Source organism: Mauremys reevesii, linkage group 2 (genome assembly GCF_016161935.1).
Source record: "Mauremys reevesii isolate NIE-2019 linkage group 2, ASM1616193v1, whole genome shotgun sequence".
Classification (NCBI taxonomy): Eukaryota; Metazoa; Chordata; order Testudines; family Geoemydidae; genus Mauremys; species Mauremys reevesii.
Window position 1 is genome coordinate 9,463,802 of NC_052624.1, and position 17,524 is coordinate 9,481,325.

At 48.4% G+C, this 17,524-nt stretch overlaps 1 long non-coding RNA gene across 1 annotated transcript in view; it reads right to left on the reverse strand.

Annotated features, from left to right (window-relative positions):
• The window catches only part of LOC120396421, a 54,326-nt gene extending 40,084 nt beyond the window's left edge, over window positions 1-14,242 (reverse strand). The window contains exon 1 of the long non-coding RNA XR_005593124.1: window positions 14,186-14,242. This is a non-coding gene — a long non-coding RNA (uncharacterized LOC120396421). The remainder of the gene's footprint in view (window positions 1-14,185) is intronic.
• Between the last annotated feature and the right edge of the window lie 3,282 nt (window positions 14,243-17,524).

Consider the following 17,524-nt stretch of genomic DNA (forward strand, 5'->3'; position numbering starts at 1 on the left):
GCCTGCAAAGGACACAGTCGCATTACCTGGAGGAGGGGCGAGGATTTTAAAATCTACAGTTTCTTATTTATCAGCGGGGTAGCCGTGTTAGTCTGGTTCTGTAGAAGCAGCAAAGAATCCTGTGGCACCTCATAGACTAACAGACGTTTTGCAGCATGAGCTTTCGTGGGTGAATGCCCACTTCTTCGGATGCAAGTAGTGGAAATTTCCAGGGGCAGGTATATATAAGCAAGCAAGAAGCAAGCTAGAGATAACGAGGTTAGATCAATCAGGGAGGATGAGGCCCTGTTCCAGCAGCTGAGGTGTGAAAACCAAGGGAGGAGAAACTGGTTCTGTAATTGGCAAGCCATTCACAGTCTTTGTTTAATCCTGAGCTGATGGTGTCAAATTTGCAGATGAACTGGAGCTCAGCAGTTTCTCTTTGAAGTCTCTTATTTGTTTGCCCTACCTGGGGGCTGCTCTAAATTACGCCAGCTAGTGACAGTGACCAAGGGACTGTCTGTCAGTTGACAGCCGGAGCACACAGTGCTCTGGCCAGGCCTCTGACACACACCTGGCACTAGGGGTTGCAGAGAGGGTGACACAGGTGCTGGCTAGGCCAGGTCTGTGCCTGCTGGGGACACTCAGATGAAGGCCAGAGCAAGGGGCTGGGTGGCTCAAGGAATAAATAGGCCCCTACCAAATTTGTGGTCCATTTGGTCAATTTCACGGTCATAGGATTTTAAAAATGGTAAATTTCATGATTTCAGCTATTTAAATCTGAAATTTCGCGGTGTTGTAATTGTAGGGGTCCTGACCCAGTGAGGAGTTGAGGGGAGGGGTTCAGAAGGTTATTGTTGGAGGGGTTGCGGTACTGCTACCCTGTGTTGCTGTTGGTGGTGCTGCTGCTGTCAGAGCTGGGTGGCTGGAGAGTTGGATGGGATCCCAGCTCTGAAGGCAGAGCCGCCGCCAGCAGCAGCAATGCAGAAGTAAGGATGGCCTGGTCTGGTATTGCCACCCTTACTGCTGCGCTGCTGCTGGCAGGGCACTGCCTTCAGAGCTGGGCATCCGGCCAACAGCCACCGCTCTCCAGCTCTCAAGGCAGCGCAGAAGTGAGGGTGGCAATAACGGGACCCCCCCTGCAACTCCGTTTTGGGTCAGGACCCCCAATTTGAGAAAAGCTGGTCTCCCCCGTGAAATCTGTATAGTATAGGGTAAAAGCACACAAAAGCCAGATTTCACGGGGGAGACCAGTTTTCACAGTCATGACACGTTTTTCATGGCCATGAATTTGGTAGGGCCCTAGGACTAAGCAATGGGTTATAGACCCCTTTACCTTATAGCCAGGGGTTCAAATCCAAGCTAACTGAATAGTGATTGGAAGGTGTTATTTGCTGACCTGCGTGAAATGGATTCAGTCTCACTGTGGGTACAAAGGCCCAGATGCTCAAAGACCTTCCGGTGCCTCGTGTCCCTTGAAATCAACAGGCGTCAGGTGCCTCGAGACTGTGGGTCTAATGGCCAAATGTCCATATCGTAGACCAGGGGTGGGCAAACTTTTTGGCCCAAGGGCCACATTGGGGTTGCAAAACAGTATGGAGGGCCAGGTAGGGAAGACTGTGCCCCCTCCCAAACAGCCTGCCCCCCACCCCTTATCCACCCCCTCCCACTTCCTGCCCCCTGACTGCCCCCCTAAGAACCTCCAAACCCATCCAACCCCTCTGCTCCTTGTCCCCAACTGACCCCTATCCATCCACCCCACCCTCTGACCACCCCTTCCAGGACCCCTGCCCTGACCTCCCCTTCCAGGACCCTACCCCTTATCCATCTTCCCCACCCCCAGCCCCTTTCGGAATGTGGCCCCGCAAACATGGGCGGAGGACTCAACAGGAGCAGGGGCAGCCGCACAGCCAGAGAGAAGTGGTGGTTTCCCCTTCAAAGGGCCGCTTCTCTCTGGCCGGCTGCGTGGCCTCCCAGTGCTCCCCCTGAGTCCTCCGCCTGCGTTCCCTGCGCTCCCGCCATCTGCACCGCCCGCCTGCATATGATTTCAGTGCAGCCAATGTTGAGTTGCCCGAGTGCCCGGCCCTGGGTCCCCCTGTTGTTGGGGGGCCTTTGCCAGGGCACCCTGTGTTCACTTGTAAATCTGCCCCTGCACCGCGCCGCCCAGCCCTGGAGCCAGCCAGGATGCCGCGCTGCCAGCACAGCAAGCTGAGGCTGCGGGGGAGGAAGGACAGTCGGGGAGGGGCCGGGGCCAGCTGGGAGCTCAGGGGCTGGGCAGGATGGCCCCGCAGGCCAGATGTGGCTCACAGTCCGTAATTTGCCCACCTCTGCCCTATCCACACCCCCGCCCTCTGACCACCACCCCGAACTCCTCTGCCCTCTATCCAACCCCCCCCGTCCCCTGCCCCCTTACCACACTGCCTGGAGCACCGCTGGCTGGCGGCGCTACAGCCACACAGCCGCCGCCACCGTGCAGCACAGAGACTGGGTCAGGCCGGGCTCTGCAGCTCGCTGCCCCAGGAGCTCGCAGCCCCGCCGCCCAGAGCATTGCGCCAGCGGCGGAGCGAGCGAGCTGAGGCTGCGGGGGATGGGGGATTGCAAGGGAGGGGCCAAGGGTGAGCCTCCTGGGTCAGGAGCTCGGAGGAGTCCAAGCTCCAAGGAGGAGCTTGGACTCCTCGGTCCAAGGACTGTGAGGCACTTTGTCATCTGTAATGTGTCAATCCTCACAACCTCGCTGTGACGTGGGCAAGTCTGATTCATCCCTGTTCCTCAGAGGGAGGTGCAGAAGTTTAAGGTCACGCAGCAGAACTGTGGCAGAGCAGAAGGTCTCCACCCCAGTCCTCTGACTTAGCCCCCCAGACCATCCTCTTTCTGTCTGTGTGTCCTGCTTTACGTGATTTGTAATTGTACTGTGCCACTGATAGTGTGTGGTGGCCGGAAAGGAGAGGTGTGTCTCTGGGGGCTAGTCCGTTCAGCCTGGTTTGAAAATAAAGAGATAATAAAACTCTTGCCTGGGCTTTGAGGTCCTCAGGCAAAAGGAGCTGTATAGGGGCAGTGTGTTATTTATTATGATAGGTGATTTTAATTGATGAGAGTGCCCATCCCAGCCTCTAGGTGCCCTTCAAAATAAAATGCAGATAAATTGCAATTCCAGCAGTGCCACTTAGCCGCCTCGATTGCAGCGAGCAGGCAAAGAATAAGCCAAATTCCCCCGAACCCTGGTCAATGACCTTAGGGTTTGACCTTTCCCAAAAGCTTTGGGACATAGATCGCATTGGTGCACCTGTCAGAAAACGGGGGACTGCTCCCAGGTGGACTGGGAAGATTATGGTCTGTTTGCTGATCATTGCCCCTCCAAATTGGAGCTGTCGATGCTGATTAAAGTCAACGATTCCTATTAACTCCCCTTCCAGGACAGTCACAAAGGAGGAAGGAGCAGGGCTGCTCAGGGATGGAGGAGGCAGCGTCACATGTCGGGGCAGCTGTTCCATATGGATGTCCCACGATCAGTGGGGTCTGGTCAAGCGTTTCATATGACTCTGCAACTAGCAGGCCACACCCGTGCCTCTCCCTCAATAGCAGAGCATCCTCGGAGCCCATGGAGTGTTTGAAGTTAGCTTTCCCCGTTCCTGGGCTTGGAAAGCCATGCTATGGCCCTCAGGTTGTACGTCATTATTATTCATTATTGGTATTCTAGTAGTGCCTGAGTTCAGGGCCCTGTTGTGCTAGGCAATCTACATACCCTTGGTAAGAGACAGTCCTTTCCCCACAGAGCTGGCAGACAAAACAGATAAAGGCCAACAAGAGACACAGAATGTTGAAGAGACGTGCCCAGAGTCACACAGCAAGTTAGTAGCAATGCTGGGAATGGCACCTACATCTTTCGATGCCCTGTCCAGAGCCCTAACTAGTAGACACACTGCCCTTCCTATGGTAATTGATATGTTGCCCATCCACTGCAAAGGTGAAAAAGCTCCGAAAATGTATAGCTGTTTGTCAAGGTTGAATCCCCACTCTGTCACTCCGAGTGCAGAAAGTGGGGCCCGCAAGGATTCTAAAAATTAATACTAGCCACTCCAGTTAATACTTGTAACACCCAAGGTTACAGCTTCTCTCTGAGCTTGGCTTGGTAAACACTGCCACCACCCAAATGCAAAAAAAACCCCTTTGACCCAGGAATGAGCACTTGGGAATTCCTCCCTGTGGGGTACCTTCGAGCCCTTTCACCGCCCCCTCTGGGGAAGAGCTGAGAAGAAAACAAAGGGAATTAGCTGTTGCCACCAGCTAATCAAACAGCATAGGCACAAGCTTCTTAGGCCACAACAATCCAAATCCCGTTCTTAAAAAAGGTAAATTTTATTAGAAAGAAAATACATCTGGAACTGAGGCTTTTGCTAGAATTTAAAAGAGCAATTCCAAAAATTAAGCACCCAAAATAGTTTCTTGGGGCTTCAGCTTAAAGGTTACAAGCAAACAAAAGCACCAGGGGTTAGCACAGAGGAAATCCACAAGCCAAAATAAAGAAAGAAACCTGATCACGTTTATCTAAACATTCCCTATCCCAATGATTCCTTCTAAGTATGGAAGATCATTTTTCAGACCTGGTTCAAACCTTACACAGCATTTCTGCTTCTAGCACTGCTGCTCTGTGTACCTGCAGCCCAGAGAGACCAACAGACAAAGGGAAAGGTTTTTTTCCCCAATTTTAAAAAGTTTTAGCCTTCCCATTGGCTCTTTTGGTCAGGTGCCTGCTTTGTTTTCTTTACCTGGGGGACTTTTTAACCCTTTACAGGTAAAGCAAGTAGAGAACAGCTACCAAGAGGGATTTTACAGCTAACTGGCTGGCTGGGTGTCCATCAAAGGGAGCTCTCCCTTCCCCCCTTAATTATCACGCTGTTGTTGAGATGCACTCTCAAGACTTGGCAGCAGAAACACACGTCTCTCATCACACGCGCAGAATGAAGCGAGCAAAGGTCTAATTTGCGTTTGCTCCCGGCGGGAGGGTGAACTTTACGTTTCTAGCTGCCAGGAGCAATTTCCTGCAAAGCAGGGAGACTTTCTTCATGCCAATTCAACTAGCAAAAGAAATGAGATTAGTGTTACCATGAAATGGAAAGCTTTGGCATTCTAAATAGCCGCACCGAGAAGAAATCATTTCAATAGATTCAGCTGCAGTGTCAATATTTTAAACCAGAAAATGAACAAAGGACAAACTCAAAGCCCCAACCATCAAAAAAGCTGAATCTGACCAAAAGCAGCCTTCCAAAATTCACCCCATGTCCTAGGAGGGAAAGAATATTTTGTGACCCACAAGTAAAACTAGCTGCTCTAATTAGCATCCTAGTAGGAGCAGCCTGGACAGGAGAGTAGGTTTTGGATGATTTTGCAAGGCTGGTCGAAAACGCATCCGTGTGGGGCAGTTCTCGGCACCTGTTCAGGCTTCAGTGGAAATACAAACATTTTGGTTGGGAAGATGTAAATTGCATTGATGGCCCCCAATTTATTATTATTATTATTTTAACTGTGGGAGATCAAAAAGGCCTCAGCTGAGATCAGGGCCCCGTTGTACTGTGGCTCAGCTTTTCAAAGGCATTTAGGTACTTCCCTCCTTTTGCTTTTAGTGGGAGCTAAGTGCCTCAATGCTTTTAAGGATCTAAGCTCAGGTAAATACATCGTAAGGGTGGTCTACATTGCAATCAAAAGGGCGAGTTGCAGTGTGTGACGATGTACTTGCATGAGCTTTAACCTCGTTAGCATGGCTAAAACTAGCAGTGAAGATGTGGCAGCACCGACCCGTAGGGTGACCAGGTAGCAAGTGTAAAAAATCGTGACGAGTCTGTGTGTGGGGGTAATAAGTGCCTATATAAGAAAAAGCCCCCAAAATCGGGACTGTCCCTATACAATCAGGACATCTGGTCACCCTACCGACCCGGTGCAGGCGAGCGCCGTGTATAGGCACCCAGGTTCCAAGCTGATTTGTACAGCCTATGCCACCGTCAATGTTGTTTTTAGCCATGCTCGCTGGATGAAAGCTAGTGGTATGCCTACCTGAGCTGCAATCATACCTCCATTTGCAATGCAGACACCCCCTGAGAGACAGGCCCGGCCCTGAAGAGCTTACAGTCTACGGAGATGCAGCGTGGGAGGGGAAAGGTCTTGGCCAACATCATGCACCAGGACATGTTGTAGATCCCACAACTCTGCACATCCAGATCTTTGCCCTACCCGCTGGCCTACACAGCCTCTCCAGGAAATCATCCGCTTTCCATTTACGACTATCACTGGCATGTGACTATCCTGTTGCTGGGGTGGCCTAACCTGTAGGCATCCAAAATTATTTGCTTAAAACTTGGGGCTACAACATTGGGTCTATGGTTTGGAAGCTGGGTGGATAACCCTTTGAAAAATGTAGCTCATTGGCGCCAATTTAATATGTCACTAAAGTCTACATTGATGTCATTTTTCATCTCTATTAGTAATGGGCCAGCCCAGGGCATCAAATCTGAACCCCCCTCGGATGCGTTACTGGTTTTACTCTGGGCATGTACTTGACAGAACACTGTACTTTCATTTGGAGCCACAGATGACATGGGATGCTGGAGCCTATAATAAATGCCTGTCTAAATGCAGAAGGGAAGTATTTTTCCATCAAATGGCATAATTTATTGTATGGGAGTAGGCTGCACATAATCAAGCGTATATTGGCATCTAGCAGTTCTATGCTGAAGAGCTGGAAATTAATGCTTTGACAAGAAGCCTGCTATTGATTACGCAAGCCTGTGGGGTTGGCTATTTGCATGAATAATTTGCATCTGTAAGGGGTAAAGGAAGCGGGACCCAGCCAACACTGAGCAGCCCCATTACTGAACGTCTTTCATTGCCACCTTCGTGCCTTGCTAGAAGTCTGCAATTGGAAGCCCAATTGTTCGCGTGCGATTTGGAAAGGACTGAAGTGACAATCAGCGTTTGTGTGTTGGCAGAAGCTGTCGGAGGCGGGGCCGGGGGACTGAGTCCGTGTGGGTGTTTGCGTGACACACTTACCTTCAACAGTTTGTTTTATTTCTCTGTTTCCGCCACTCAGTTGACAAGTGGGGAGCTGAGTTATTTTGCCAAGCGTTGCTTGTTATAGTGTGACCCTGTCCTCTCAGACCGTCCCCTCTCTTATCCGCTAGCAGCTAATGGCAATCAGAGCTGATGGCACAGGCTTGTGATTAGGTCTAGCATGTCTTCATTCTCTCAGGCCGTCAGTGACCAACACACTCTGGACCAAATCCATCCCTCATTGAACTCCAGAAAAGTAAATGGAATTAGAGCAGGGATGACTTGTTCCCCAGCTGTCACATGCCGGAGCTTTTAGGGCCTAGTTCTGCAGTCCTCATTCATGCTGAGTAGCGCGCAGCTTGTGTCTTCACTGCAGCGTTAGCCTGGGTGATCGGCTCCAGGGGGTGTGAGCAGCCTCGCTGTGTCCTCACAGGGGCTGCGCTCCCCATGTGAGTCGCTAGGATGTCTGAGATCACATCTCATGGGTCTTTGAGGTGCAGGAAGCTGAGCTGCTTGGTGATTGTTGCACAGTGAACTGTGGGAGAACTTTGTCCTTCAGGGCACACCAGGGGAACTGTGGGAAGGCATCGGAGGACTGTCATCACTTGGGTGATTTAGCTGGCATCCTCACTGCAAAGCAGGCAGGTTACCAGCCTGAGGGAAACCGCCATCTAGGCTCTAACTGCCTGCAGCCTTGCTAGCTAGTCTGGTGTGGGAAACTCCACTAAACTCAGCTAAGAAGGTTTTGTGTGTGGATGGGAGAGCTATTAGGGTAACACCTGGGTAAGCCCCTGAGTTAACTCTGCAGACTTGTACGGGGAGACTTTGGCAAACCAGTAAAGTGCCTGAAACCACTATGGCTTATTGCTAAAAGCAGCCAAGTCAGCTGGCCATAAAGTGGCCATGCAGCAGTCTCAGTTTGACCCCGCCTCCTTCCTGATAAGAATTGTGTTGAAGTTGCTGATACCTGCATTTTAGAACAGCAGGATGTGCCCTCAGGAATGTGTCTAACAGGGTCTCAAGGCTGCAAACTCTGGGAAAAACCCACACCTGGTTAATCAAGGAAGCCTCTTGCTTGACCATTGGAACTGTTTGCTTAACACGTTTTCTTTAAGGGACATGTCATTCTATTACTAACATATAAACAAGAGGGAAAACTTTGAGGTAGGGGGAGTCTTCCTGGTAGCCTGGACTCTCCCCCTGGATGCATCCTGTGATCCCCACCGGCAGACGGGCCGCCATTGTGCCACGCAAGAGCCACACTCAGCTTTGGTAACTATCGAGGGTTGGGGGTGTTTTACTAACCTGTTGCGGACGTGTGTAAGTGCTTGAGACTAGTAAAGTGTAGCTTTAAGTGAAAGCACTCGTGTTGGCCTGTTTGTGCCAGCCAGCTATCAGTGGAACAGCCGTGTCTCCCCTGATTTATTTCCTGACACCACCTTGCCTAGTGTAAAAGTTACCAAGAGCTTTGGGTTGAAAGAAAGCTTTCTCGCTGCATTGGGCCATCAGAGCTGAGCCGTAAAGCCTGTCTCAAGAGCCTCTGCTTTGTGTTATTTCAAATCCTATGGAACCGCATCCAACGTTCAAAGAAAACCTCCCTCGGCTCAGTTAATTGACTTGCTGGCTCTTCACATAACAGGTTGAGAGGGTCTGGTACAGTACTTAAGGCACAGGACTGGGAATCAGAAGATGTGGATTTTATTGGTGACTTGGCTGTAGACTTTCCTAGGTGCCCTCAGGCAAAGCCACTCAAGTTACTTCGTGTCTGGGTGGTGCATAGAGATCATGGAAGGGTTTATACAAGTGCACTATTATTGCTGAGGACAGATCGAATGAGTTTTGCTGATCTCATCTCAGCCTTTGGGCCTGTGATACCTTCACTTGTGATGAATAGTGTCTCACGCCGCACAATGGCTGCACTCAGCTCAAGGGGACCCACCTGCTCTTCTCAACCCAAGTACTGGCCCTTGAGTTTTATACTGTCAGGAAACAGGGACAGCTGCAGCAGAATGTCACAATGCAATTTGCCATCTGTGGCTAGCCCCCGGCCCCTCCTCTGCTGTCGCCCCTCCCCTGCAGCCTCAGCTCACCGTGCTGACAGTGCTCTGGGTGGCAGGGCTGCGAGCTCCTGCCGGGCAGTGTGGTGGGCTCCGGCCGGGTGGTGGGGCTGTGAGCTCCTGCTGCTCTGAGCAGCATGGTAAGGGGGCGGGAAGGTTGGATAAGGGGCAGGGGGTCCAGGAGGGGCAGTCAGGGTACAGGGAGGAAGGGGTGGTTAGATGGGGCAGAGGGGTGGTCAGGGGACGGGGAACAGGGGGCGTTTGATAGGTGTGGGAGTCCCGGGGGCCCTGTCAGGGGGCAGGGGTGTGGATAGGGGTCAGGGCAGTCAGGGTACAGGGAGCAGGGGGAGGTTGGATGGGTGGGGGGTTCTTAGAGGGGAAGTCAGGGAGTGGGAGGGGGCAGAGGTCAGGCTGTTTGGGGAGCCACAGCCTTTCCTACCTGGCCCACCGTACAGTTTTGGAACCCCGATGTGGCCCTCAGGCCAAAAAGTTTGCCCACCCTGGGTTACAGAGTTCACTCCATTTCATGGGTCATATTCCCAGCTGGTGTAAAGGGGCATAGCTCTGTGGGGGACATCCATGAGCTGAAGATCTGGCCCCATGAACAAAAGGCCCGGTGATCACTTCCCATGAGCTATTTTCACCACTCCCTATTGCACGTATTACTATTCACTACTTATGTTGCCAGTCACGTGCTAGGTGTTTTACAAAGCCAGAGGAAGACACAGCCCCTGTTCTGAGGAGCATGTAGCCTGAAAGGCCCGTGATGGATAAAGGAAAGGGGAGACAATGATGCAGCAAAGGCTTTGTTATTGTATCGGAATCCACTGGTGCAGATCCCTGCATCCTAGGGGATCCTAATCAAATGGACAGCCCGTCTGAGGATTAGGGCCAACGTATTCTAAATTAGAAGCCTCAAGTTAGTCTCCGAAATCCTTATTTAAGTACATAAATAAATGGACTGATTTTCAATTGGTGCTGAGTATCGAACAGCCCCCACTGCACTCAGTGGAAAATCAAGACGTTTATTCAGGTAACTAAATATACATTTAGAAGCCATATTTGGTCTAGAACAGGGGTAGGCAACCTTTCAGAAATGGTGTGCCGAGTCTTCATTTATTCACTCGGATTTAAGGTTTCGCGTGCCAGTAATACATTTTAACGTTTTTAGAAGGTCTCTCTCTCTATAAGTCTATAATATATAACTAAACTATTGTTGTATGTAAAGTAAATAACATTTTTTAAATGTTTAAGAAGCTTCATTTAAAATTAAATTAAAATGCAGAGCCCCCCAGACCAGTGGCCAGGACCTGGGCAATGTGAGTGCTGCTGAAAATCAGCTTGCGTGCCACCTTCGGCACCTGTGCCATAGGTTGCCTACCCCTGGTCTAGAATTATGACTAATATGCAAGCTCAAGTGGCAAATTTTTAGCAAGGTGCTTAATCCCAAACGCCTCTGCAGCTCTGACAAACACTATACTGTAATTGACAATTCTAGCCATCATAGAGGAGATCCTAGCAGCATCACACCTGCATTACACTACAGGCCAGCAAGTGAAAAAGACAACAGTATCCACCTGAAATTGAAGGGGAGATCTTAGAGCGGGAGAATTACTCCGTCTGGAATTTGTCAATCAGTTAATTTGCCGCTCTTCCAATTAGTTCTGCAAACCAGGGGCCACCGTGTAAGGTCCAGGGATTGTGGACAGAAGCGTGGGCCTTTGTGAGCAACGATCGCAATTTAGACTAACTGGCCAGTTGTGTGAATAGTTAATAACATTGTGTGCAGTTGCAGTAATGCTGTACGAATGATGCATGTGCAGAGAAAACGCTGCCCCTGTTAGTGCTAAGTGTTACCAGAACACTGGATGGCAGCATGTTTGTGTATTTCTTTAAAAATGCATTACATCTGCATGCACAAATTTGGTTTTTTGCAGGTGAAACATACCTTTCGTGCCCTAACCCACTGTGAGGGCAGGGTACTGCTGCCTGGATGAGCTGTGTTCATTGGAGACCCATGGGGTAGGAGAAGAACAAGTAAAGGTGGGGGTTAAGAAATCAATGTGAGCACCCAGTGTTGTGGGGCAGCCAGGGACTGGTTTATTCCATAGCGTAAGTTAGAGTAGGCTTAGGACTGCTCTAACCTAAACCCAACAGCCCATGGCCCTCTGGAGGAATCCTCTTGGGACTGAATCCACTAGGGCAGGTACAGCAGGAGCAATCATCTGGCCCCGTACGTGCCTGTGTGTGTACAGGAATCCCTTCACGTGTTACTGACATGTCTGGGATGAAACGCAGCCACTGCAGAACAGAACCCAGCTGGTAGAATTACTCAGTCTGGAATTTGTCCAGGATCCCTGGGTTTAATACCCATAGCTAGTGGGAAAGATGTCATGAGATCTCAATAGCGGCAAGGGGTCAAGAGCCAGGATATTGGTTTTATATTTCATCCAAAAGACACAACGGCCAATTACACCGTGTCCCAAGGTTAGACTCCCAGTGACAAGCAGAGGCGTGCTCCCCATTATAACTTGGAGCATCTCTTGTGCTGAAATTGCCACTGCTTCTTTTGTTAACATGGCTTTTCCTGTGGGATGTGTCCCAGTGGCCGGGCCCATCCTGCAAGGTATAACGGAATTGTGTGACTGCCGGCAGCTGGGCATCTGTTGCCTTCATCAGTTGAGTTGCTGAATCAGTTCCTCAGAAATGGAGAATTTCCCCTCTCCCTGTGCATCCCAAAGATTGAGAGAAATCAGTTCTCAAACTACATGTGCAGACTGCTGGACACAATGTCTTTATGATGGTTTATTGCTTGTTTTCAGCAGTGGTAGCCACGGAGAAGGAGCCCCTTGCAAACAAGGAGGTGCTTCTGAGATGACCCAAATACAAGGGAAAAGAGCTAGGGTACAATTCATTGAGTATTTACAGTACAGAGTCGAAGCTTAATAAATAACACTGGTTAAAAGGTCATAAAACGAGGCAGGGTTTATGACTGCGCCAACTGAGAGGGCTGATTCTCACGGTCATGATGAATAATAAGTAAAGAGTGTCTTAATGTAAATAAATAGAGGTCCTTAGAGGAGGCTACACTGAGCCTCTGTTCACAGTCAGCATCACTTTCAGCCAGCACTCGTTACATTTAAAGCCTATTTACAGGAGAGCAGAGTAGAGACGCTGACAGTGTTCACAAGGCGGGTAAAGATCACATAATACCAGCCACTGAACAAGTTGAGTTTTGACTTGAACGCAGTGTTTGGAAACGCCACTGGGGAGAGGCTCTCGAGTCCCAAACACCTTTTTCAATGTATATTTAGAATCCAGGTGGTATCAAAAAAATGTATGTTCTTTTTTACGTGCCCTTCCGAGTGTCCTTATATACATGTTTACAGTACGAACACACTGGGCCTAATCCTCAGCTGGTGTGACTCTGTGTTGCTCTATTTAAGTCAATTTACATCTGCTGAAGATCGAACCTGCACAATCTGACCTGATATCTGCAGAATCCAGGTAATGATTCCCCCTAGAGATCATCTGAAGGTGTTTCTAGTCCCCCTGCCTCTGTTTTGGTTATTTTGGTTTCTCTATTCCTGCCCTTTAGAGTTCTGTGTTATGCCTGGTACTTGAAATAACAAGGCTTTGAAAAATAGGGTTCTTAAGTATTTGGGAAACATCACAGCTGGATATTACATGTAAATGAAGAGTTTGCTTTTTCAGCCGGTAGACACACCCTTTCCCAAGGACCATGATACAGAGCTGTAGTGATCTCTAAACAAACAGGTCATGCCCATTTAATTTCAGCAGTTGTCACAAGGCTGTGGGTTAAATACTGTTTCTGGAATGGTGAGAAGAGGTCACTGAAGTTGGAAGGAGAGACGGGTAAAACCAATCCTCCCAGATCACTTTGAGATGTATGAAGCAGAATATGGGTCTGGGACTCACTTCTTCTCTTGACTGCTTTAGTGTAATTGTGAGTGAAGCCAGTGGAGTCACTCCAGATTTACCCCAGTGTAAATGAGAACAAGAATTTGAAATTTGGAGCCCATCTACAATGGAAAGGAACTATAGTCCTTTGCTCCCAAGCAGGGTTGAACACCTGTACATGAGAGGAGCCAGGTAGCACTCATAATCAGTGCTGAGACGCTTTGGGAGGGGAGCAGAGCTCCACTACATACCCTACAGACAAAGCTTCTTCATGCACACATGGATTTTGTGGGCATAGTCCTACTCAGAAGCATTCTCTCATGCTCAGAGCCAAGCTGATAATGAGGTTACCTACAAGCTGGGAATCGGAGTGGTGGGAAGGATTATGTTTTTGTTCCAGTCTGTAGTTTTAAATCTGGGATCAGCCCTCTGGGATTGCAGAGAACATCACAGCTCAGAAGTGTTGCTTCTGATCCAAAAGGTACAGATGCGAGTACACTTCAACAGTAAACCCTGCAAACAGATGCCAGCGTGAACCAGCGATAAAGCAATAAAATGGGTCTAACAAAGAAGAGTGCAGAAGTTTCCAGGTTTGCAGAACGTTCTTCAGGTCAGATCGTAAAGGGAAGAGATTTTATATAAACCTCCCAAACTTGCCAGTTTTTGCTTCAGCTAAATACTTACTGCCCCTGCTTTCTTTAATGTTCCACTGTTATACTACGTATCACTGTCTGCTACGGGGAAGCATAGACATGGAGGGGTGGAAGGGATCTCAAGAGGTGACCTAGTTCAGCCCGCTGTGGTGAGGCAGGACCAAATACACCTTCATCTTTATCTAAGGCAACTGGCAAGTTTTAAAGCTTGGCCACTGCGTGTAGGGGTTGACTGTTTAGCTGCTCCCCACACAGACCTGCCACTGCAGTCAGCGGGTGCTTGTAGGAGCGGAAGAATCAGGTGTCTAGATGGTGGAAGGGCTGGGGGCGGAAAAGGAGGAATGGAGATGAGGGATCACCTCATCAAAACCATGTGGAAGGTCACTGCCCTTCCTACAGTGGAGAAAAGGGAAATCAGTTCCTCAGTCCTGGGGGTTATTTTATCCATCTTGTAAATACTGCTCTTAACAAAATGAGATTCAGTCGTTCACCTGTTTACATATACATGTCCCTTTTTGGGTTTTAGGTACTGACCTAGGATTGTTCTCTCCTCATCGCTCCATGACCAGCACACCGTCTTGCCTTGTTGGCTATTCAACGGAATTGTAAACTAAACGGAACATTCAGACCTAACTCAAGAATTCTGATTGGGTGACCTACAAGGCGTTAATTCACTGGTGCCAACTTACTTTACAGGTACCAACTGCAGCTGCATCCATGCAAAAAAAAAAACCTTTGTATGTTTATACTTGTTTGGGTTTTGCTCCCTGTTTTCATAACTCACCACAGGGTAGTTCAGGGGCTTAAGGACCAGCTAAGGTTAAAGGTTTGATGTTTCCCTCTAGACTATGATTTCCTCACAGACAATTATTAATCCTAGGACATGCCCATCTCTTCAATTGTTACTGCCAGAGAGGGATATAGTCTAATGGTTACCTCTCGGGACTGGGAGCTAGCAATCCCTGGATTCTCATGATAGCATTGACAATAACTGGCTCTGTGGCTTTGAGCAAATCACTTACCCCTTAGGTCGCCCCGTCTGGAAAATCAGGGTAATATTTGCTTAATCATGGCGACATCTGGAGAATTAATTAATGGGAATGATTCTGATCTCACACTGACGTGCAGAAGAAAGAATTCATCTGAAGTCAGTGGAGTTATAGTGAAGTCAGTGTCTAACTTTACTTACATGGTGTAAATCAGGAGTAACTCCACTGAATTCACTGCTGCAAGTGAGCTCAGGATTTGATCCAGTGTTAGCAAAGGGCTTTGAAGACTGATGATACTTGTCCTAATTACAGTAGTACTACTTGATTGACATCAGTGGAGTTATTCCTGATTTACACCAAAGTAAATGAGCTCAGAATTGAGCCCTCTAAGGGGTAATGATAGTTAAGAACATCGGATTGCATCATAATTTGGTATTTGTGCAGAATAATGCTGTTCAGATGGTACATCCAGGTTCCACTGAGGTGTCTGACTTTTGCCCCATTTTTTCGTTTCATTAACAGAAACGCACAGTCTGAATGACTGAAGAAGGCAAAATTGTTGTAGTGGTGGTCCCAGAATATGAGAGCCACAGGGTGGGTGAGGCCATAGCGTTTATTGGACGAACCTTTGTTGGTGAAAGAGACAAGCTTTCGAATTCCACAGAGCTCATCTTCAGACCTGAAGTTGGTCCAGTAAAAGATATGACCTCACCCACCTTGTCTCTCTGAAGAAGGTCCCAGGATGTCATCTGTCCAAGGTCCCAGGATGAGGCAATGACTCAGCCTGAGTTAGGGCCTGACCCAAAGCCCATTGCTGTCAATGAGCATCTTTCCATTGGTTTTAACGTCCATTGGATCCTGCCCTCCTTGTTCGTGTACTTGAACATAACCACTGTATACTATGTCCTCCTTTAAAACAAAGCAAACACAGCTAATGTGACAGCTTTACATTGTCTGCACCACAAATATTGCTATTTCTGTCAAAGGAGACATGCATGAAACAATCATTTCTTTTCAGAATATTTTTGTTGGACGACCTAATGGGGACATGCAGTGCTACTGTGGCTATGTTGGTCCCAGGACCTAATGGGGATGCACTTGTGCATTACATGTAGGCTTGGAAGGATATGATTTTTATCAGTAAATATTGGTAAATGTCAATTTCACCACACACACGCAAACCAAGACAAATATTTCCGGCGATGCTAATCTAAAGGTTGTTGGCATTCATTCATCTGTGAGAGACGGTGGGAAATGCAGCCTATGATATGATCTGACAGACAGGCAATGTAACAAAGACGCTGCTCGAGAACTTTTTTCGAGTTTGATTTAAGGATATTTACTTTGTTGAGTTTGCTAAGTGATGTTGACAATTTGGGCTTTAATGGTTATAAAGCTTTAACTTTTTGAATCTCAACGTTGACTGTCATTAAATAATTGTCTGATCCTCTACATTGTCTGACCCCTCAATAATGACCTACAACTGTGAAAATGTAAACGAATAAAATTGGAAAAAAAATGCTTAAAAGAAAACATTGATATTATCCATCTAAATTATTAAAAAAAAACCTGGAATTCTGCCTAGCTTAATTATAAAAAAACATTTCAAATATGACTTTTTCAGGCATTGTATGGCTAGTCTGCTAGTCTGATAACACTTCCAGAACTGTACTGTTATTGAATACCTGACTTCAAGCCATGTCCGGTCGTCCGTTTTTCATGCAGAGCTCCCCAGCAATTAGTATGGGAAATCCTGTGGGCAGATCAGGATCTGGCTATGGGCCTTTGGCCCTGGTCCATAACTAATATCTTGCTTATTGCCTCTGCCCTGGGCAAGCCCATTCATGCTGCCCTAGTGATAGCGGTAATGCCAGCAAAGATCAATTTCTGAGGTTGAAACTGTAGCTTACAGAGATTCTGCAGACCCAGAGCAGAATTAATTTGCTTGTTGATTTGCCTCGGTACAACCATATTAAAAACAAAACAAAACAGAAAGAGTTGAAGGGGCCACAAATGAAAATTCATGAGTCCTGCAGTCATGATGATGGGGGCATCAACACGGTAATAAAATGTTGGAAGGGCAACGGGACACATCTGCAAACGTCCCTCGTGGTTGCCCTTCTGTATTGGAGTCTGGGTGTGATGGCAACGTGGGTAGTGGTAGCAGTGAAGCCTAGCAGCATGGCCTTGAGTGCACTCTAGCTGCCTGAGTAGGTACCCAGGGATCTGGGTGGGCTTGTGCAGTGCACGCTGCTGTGGCTTCACTGCTATTGGTACCTGAGCTCGCTCGCTTAGAGCTAGCTTGCGTATGCCTGCACGTGCTGCAATCACACCTCTGACTGCAGCATAGCCATACCCTGTGCTTGCGTTTTCTGTGCTTTCCCCACATCCCATTGTCATCAGTGGAAGTGCCGTGCACGGAATGAGTGCAGGACACGCCCCAGAAATCTGCGATCAGCTCCTCAGCTGGGGTAACCTACTCCTCGCTTGTATAAACTGGTGTAGTCATTGATCCAAGCGCTCCATTGATTTCAAAGGAGCGATGCCAATTCGCAGCAGCTGAGGATCTGGCCCCAGAGGTCTAGCGCATGGACCCCAGCCATAGGACTTTACGCAAACATGGGTTTTGTTTAAATTCCCATCCCTGTCCCCCACCCCCACCCGCCTCCTTTTTCTGTTCTCTGTGAATGAACAAGCATAAAAAGCTGACTCTACCCTCACTGGTATTTTTCTCCCTCTCAGATCTGAACACTAGGGGAACACAGATATCAGGGAAATTCCATGTAAATGACTAAGTGGTGCCCACAGTTACTCCCTTGGAAACGTCCACGGACCAAGCCCAGCACAGGCATAAGCCGGCACCATTCCAGGATTAATTTCTCCC